Source organism: Schistocerca serialis, chromosome 10 (assembly GCF_023864345.2).
Source record: "Schistocerca serialis cubense isolate TAMUIC-IGC-003099 chromosome 10, iqSchSeri2.2, whole genome shotgun sequence".
In the NCBI taxonomy this organism is placed as follows: domain Eukaryota; kingdom Metazoa; phylum Arthropoda; class Insecta; order Orthoptera; family Acrididae; genus Schistocerca; species Schistocerca serialis.
The window spans coordinates 132307036-132312583 of record NC_064647.1 but is presented as its reverse complement, the minus strand read 5'-3'; the positions used below and the strand labels follow the sequence as shown (position 1 = coordinate 132312583).

At 49.4% G+C, this 5548-nt stretch overlaps 1 non-coding gene across 1 annotated transcript; it reads right to left on the bottom strand.

Moving 5' to 3' along the window:
* Positions 1-3060: 3060 nt before the first annotated feature.
* Trnap-cgg (transfer RNA proline (anticodon CGG)) lies at positions 3061-3137 on the bottom strand. The gene has a single exon. It is a non-coding gene; the product is annotated as a tRNA-Pro (tRNA).
* Positions 3138-5548: the final 2411 nt, after the last annotated feature.

Sequence of the window (5548 nt, the reverse complement as noted above, 5' to 3'; positions counted from 1 at the left end):
CGACGGATGACGATTCGCCAGCAACATAAATATTCTTTTGACAACGGGAGGATAATCACGGCGCCTACGCGGACGCGCATTTTTGCTTGCGGCTTCCGACAGAGGTCGCTGGGGCGGCCGATGGCAGCGCAGAGCAGCAGCGGCAGCCTCCGCGCGTGCGCCGAAGTCTTTGGTTCTTCATCCTGCAGGTGGCGTTGCTGTCCTTCCAGCTGTCGGTTGGTATCGTCGCTATTGGCCATCGAATTTGGCGCCTCCACGCACGCGCACTTCCTGCCTAAGACTGGCATAAATAGGGGGCTCTGGTCCTGCCTAAGCACTGCCGTCACCCTCCGTCCACCTTCTCCAGTTTACCGATGACACCGTCTCCCTTGCCCTTGCCCCCACTCTGCAGCGCTCCCAACACCTTCTCCAATCCCATCTTGACCGGTTCACTGCTTGGTGCAACCAGTGGTTGCTCAAGGTCAGTCCTTCCAAAACCCAGGCGATCATTGTAGGCAAAACCACCCCTTCCTTCCGCCTCCTTGATTTCTATCTCACCATCTATGGCTGTCCTATCGCCCTCACTCCCACCCTTAAGTACCTTGGCGTCACCCTCGACCGTCGCCTCCTGGACTCCCCATCTCTGGACAATCCAATCCAAGGCACGCTCCCGACTCAGTCTCCTCAAGCTCCTCTCCGGCCGTACGTGGGGTCTGGACCTCTCCACCATCCTCCACACCTATAAATCCCTCATCCGCCCTATCCTTTGTTATGCCCATCCGGCTTTGATCTCCACCTCCCCCTACCTTTTATAAATCCCTCAAAAACCTTGAACGCCATGCTCTCCGCCTCACCTATCACATCCCCTCCTCCATGTGGATCCTGTACGATCTCATCCCCTTCCCCCACATCCTCCTTTTCCTTGAAAGGATACAGATCCTGTACACCTCCCGCAAACTCGATCCTCCTCACCCGCTTGTCTCGCCCATCCTCTCCCACCCCCGCCCACTGCCGCGCCTGTATTCCCACGTCCCACCCAGTCTCCATCTCTCCACCCTCCTTACCCTCTCCCAATGTGGCTTCCGCCAGCTCCCCCTCCCTGATGATGTCCTCCTCCCCTCCATCTACCCCTCCTATCAACATTGATCCTCCCCCCGCCACTTCCTGTGTCTTTTCCTTTAGGCACCCTCCCTCCCTTCTCTCTCCTTTTCCCCCCATCCCCCTCCCTCCACCCCTCTTCCCCCGGGCTTCCCATCCCCCTTCCTCCCTTACCCCTATCTCCCCTGCCCGTGGCATCTCTGCTCTCCCTCTCCCACCCCACCTCCTCTTCTCTTGGCAGGTTCCCGGACTCGTACACGCTCAGTGGACTTTCGCGCGCCGGAGATCATCGCCATCAGTGTCTCGTGTGTGTGCCTTCGTTTTGTGTTTAGTGTTCTTTCGCCGTCACGCCACCACTGTTGACGTGTACCGTCGCAGTCATCCGTGTTATGTGCGCCGTGTCAACAAGTGTAAGTGTTTTTTCTCGTCCAGCGTGAACTGCTTCATGTTTAATGTTTTTCGTATCTACAGTTTTTTGCCCGCCGTTTTTATTGTATCATCTCTGCCACCTGTATGTCATATTATTGTTCCCCTCACGGCTGAAGAGCAGAGTAATATGCTGCTGACAACCCGCCTTGTATAAGGTGATTAAAATAACAATAAAGAAAAAAAAACCTGCCTTAGCAGTGTGTTCGTCGCACTTGAAGATATCGGCCAGTTGCGCTGATGAAATACTGTGGAGTTTTCACTATGACATCGGACGTCTCTCCCGAGAACCGTATATACATCTCCTCTTGGCCTCACAGAGGGCTGACGGCACCCGACTTGCCAACAGCGCTCAACAGACCTGGACTGTCACCCATCCAAGTGCTAGCCAAGCCTAACAGCGCTTAACATCGGTAATTCTACAAGAACCGGTGTTACCACTGTGGCCAGTACTAGCCGAATGGAATAATTAAAGACTTGTTCATCTTGGAATCTGGTTGAACAATCGATTAAAGGACTGATCTGCCTGTCACTTCACCACATGGCTCCCCTCTCTCCCAAATCATCTACAGATCTTACACCGCGACAAGCAGGAACTGCTCATGTTTCATTATGGTTTTTCCACAGACACAAGACGGGCTACATTCTGGCAGCCAGTGGGGCCAAGTCTCCTGCCATTTTCCATATCGTGATGATGCAATGAAAAGAGCAATACTCGGTAATCGATAGTGCTGAAGCAAACATCTGGTTCATGTTGACTGGTAACCTGAAAGAGTGGGCCCTAAGGCCTGTTACTTCCAGTAATCAGGACGTCCTCGGTCCCAGGTTCGAACCCAGCCACTGCTTCAATTTTAAATAAAAATCGTCATCAATGGCGGCGGACGTCTTCTGATGTAGGAAGCCACCCCTCATTCAGCCAATGGTCTTGTCAAAGAGGAAAAGGAGCGGATAGAGGGTCAGGCCACTCCCTTGTCCTTGGGGTGGGGAACTGCCCCTAAAGGTGGAGCGACCAGCAATGATCTACGACATGAAGAAAGAGATGGAAACTACTGCATTAATGACACGTAATGTGTATCCACAGGACATGTGGCCTCTAACTGAAAAAGTGTCAGGATGATACCTCAAGTGGAAAAAGATTCCCGAACAGCCCCGCATTCGGATCTTTGGACGTGGTCTGCTAAGTGTGAGTGACCATGAGAAAAAGACTAAATAACCAACCAAAAGATAACGTTCTACGAGTTGTGGCGGGGAATGTCAGAAGTTTGAACGTGGTAGCGAAGCTAGAAAATCTGAAAACGGAAATGCTGAGTTTGTCTGGATAGAGTGGGGCTCGGTGAAGTGACCTGGAAAGAAGACAAGGATTTCTGGCCAGGGAAGTGTAGGGTAACATCAACAGCAGCTGAAAATGGTAAAACGGGAGGAGGATTCGTTATCAATAGGAAAGCAGAGCAGAGAGTGAGTTACTGTGGACAGTGATAGGGTTATTATAATCATGAATGAGATTTTCACTCTGCAACGGAGTGTGCGCTGATATGAAACTTGCTGGCAGATTAAAACTGCGTGCCGGACCGAGACTCGAACTCGGGACCTTTGCCTTCCGCGGGCAAGTGCTCTACCAACTGAGCTACCCAAGCACGACTCACGCCCCGTCATCACAGCTTTACTTCTGCAGGAGAGCTTCTGTAAAGTTTGGAAGGTAGGAGACGAGATACTGGCAGAAGTAAAGCTGTGAGGATGGGGCGTGAGTCTTGCTTGTGGGTAGCTCAGTTGGTAGAGCACTTGCCCGCGGAAGGCAAAGGTCCCGAGTTCGAGCCTCGGTCCGGCACGCAGTTTTAATCTGCCAGGAAGTATTCTAATCATAATCGACAGCAAATCAACATCGACGATAGTTCAAGTATACATGCCGACATCACAAGCTGAAGATGAAGAAATGGCTTGGTTCAAATGGCTCTGAGCACTATGCGACTTAACTTCTGAGGTCATCAGTCGCCTGGAACTTAGAACTAATTAAACCTAACTAACCTAAGGACAGCACAAAACACCCAGACATCACGAGGCAGAGAAAATCCCTAACCCCGCCGGGCATCGAACCCGGGAACCCGGGCGTGGGAAGCGAGAACGCTACCGCACGACCACGAGCTGCGGACTGCTACTCTAAGATGAAGAGGTTGGCACAAGAGAGGAATTCTTGGCGGGCCCCATCAAACCAGTCAAAAGACTGAAAATTCAAAAAAACTCTGCAACTATCAACAATTATGTATTTAGCGTCAAGCAATGTTAATCAATGACTTGACGATGCCGGCTTGACTCGAGCTATCATCTGGAAATAAATAGATACTACCTCACTGACCGTTAGTGAAGTGATAAGCAGAGCAAATGAATACCAACTGCCTCTCTGCATTGCCTTTGTTGACTTTGAAAAGGCATTTGACTCCGTTAGCCATGTAGCTGTCCTCCAAGCTTTGAGTGAGCAAGGAGTGGGAGCAGCATACATTGAAGTGCTCAGGAAAATCTACGAGAATTCTTCAGCTTATGTTAACATCGGCGAATCGACTCAAGAATTCCGCATCATGAGGGGTGTCAAGCAAGGCGATCCCATCTCCCCAAAACTGTTCTCTGCTGTATTGGAAATGGCTATGTCAAAGCTGAGCTGGGAAGGTAAGGGAATTAGAATTAATGGAAGAAGGCTTACCAACTTGAGATTTGCTGATGATATTGCCTTACTGGCCAAAGACTTCGCAGAGCTCCAAAACTTAGTTACAGATCTTGCATCGGAATGTCAGCTGGTTGGCTTGAACATGAACCTTTCCAAAACAAAAGTAATATCCAACAAATGGGTCCCAGCTGGAGATGTGAAAGTCAAGGACAGTCTACTAGAAGAGGTCAGTGAATATGTCTACCTTGGCCAGATTATAAATATGAAGGGAGACATAAGATCAAGAATCTATCGACGCATCAAGCTTGGCTGGCAAGCATTTGGGAAGAATTCAAAAGTATTCAGATCAAAAATGCCAGTAAATCTGAAGAAAGCAGTATTTGATCAATGCATTCTTCCTGTGATGACGTATGGCTGCGAGACATGGACACTGAACTCATTCACAAAAGGGAAACTTAGGACAGCACAGAGAGCCATGGAGAGAGCAATGCTGGGCTATACAAGAAAGGACAGGAAAAGGGCAGATGACATCCGGTCTGTGACGAAGGTTAATGACATCTTAGAGAGACTAGGTTCCTTGCAATGGCAGTGGGCTGGGCACGTTGCAAGAAGAAAAGACAACAGATGGACGAAGCTAGTACCGGAGTGGAGTCCGAGAGAGCACTGAAGGGCTAGAGGAAGCCCACCAGACAGATGGGACAAAGACATCAAGAAGATCGCTGGTAACACCTGGCAGAGAACTGCCCAAGACCGTCCTACTTGGAGAAGACTTCTGAAAGCCTACCTCAATCCACGACTCGAAGAGGCCACATCATCTAATGATTCATTGGCTGATGATGATGATGATGATGATGACCTCAGTGTTTCCACGATGCCGTACCTTAAACCATAATTCAGTCACACACTTCTTCATTACTGGTAGTGACTTTTTTTTCTGTACTGAAAATTTTAAAAAACATCAGGACGAAATTTAAATCAATGTGCGCCACGGTTGGTCCTCTACACGATCACCTACATCTATACACCGCAAGCCACGTTAACTGTGTATGGTGTAGGGTACTTATAGTAACACGAACTGATCCCCCTACTTGTTTCATTTGTGAATGGCACATGGAGAGAAGTTTGCATTAGCTCTAATTTCTCTGATTCTTTTATTGTGGTCATTTCGTGAGACATCTACGTAAGGAAGCAATACGTTCCCCAACCATTGCTCAAACCCACGCTCTCGTAAATTGATGAGTAATTTTCCCCGTGATACACAATGCTTCTTTCGTGCCGACTGGCGCTGGAGTTAGTTCCGTGAAGCCATCGTCACATCGACCATACCCTCGAATGCTAACGCTGTTTCTGCCAAATTTATGACGTCAGAGAGTGGAAAAAGTACGCTGC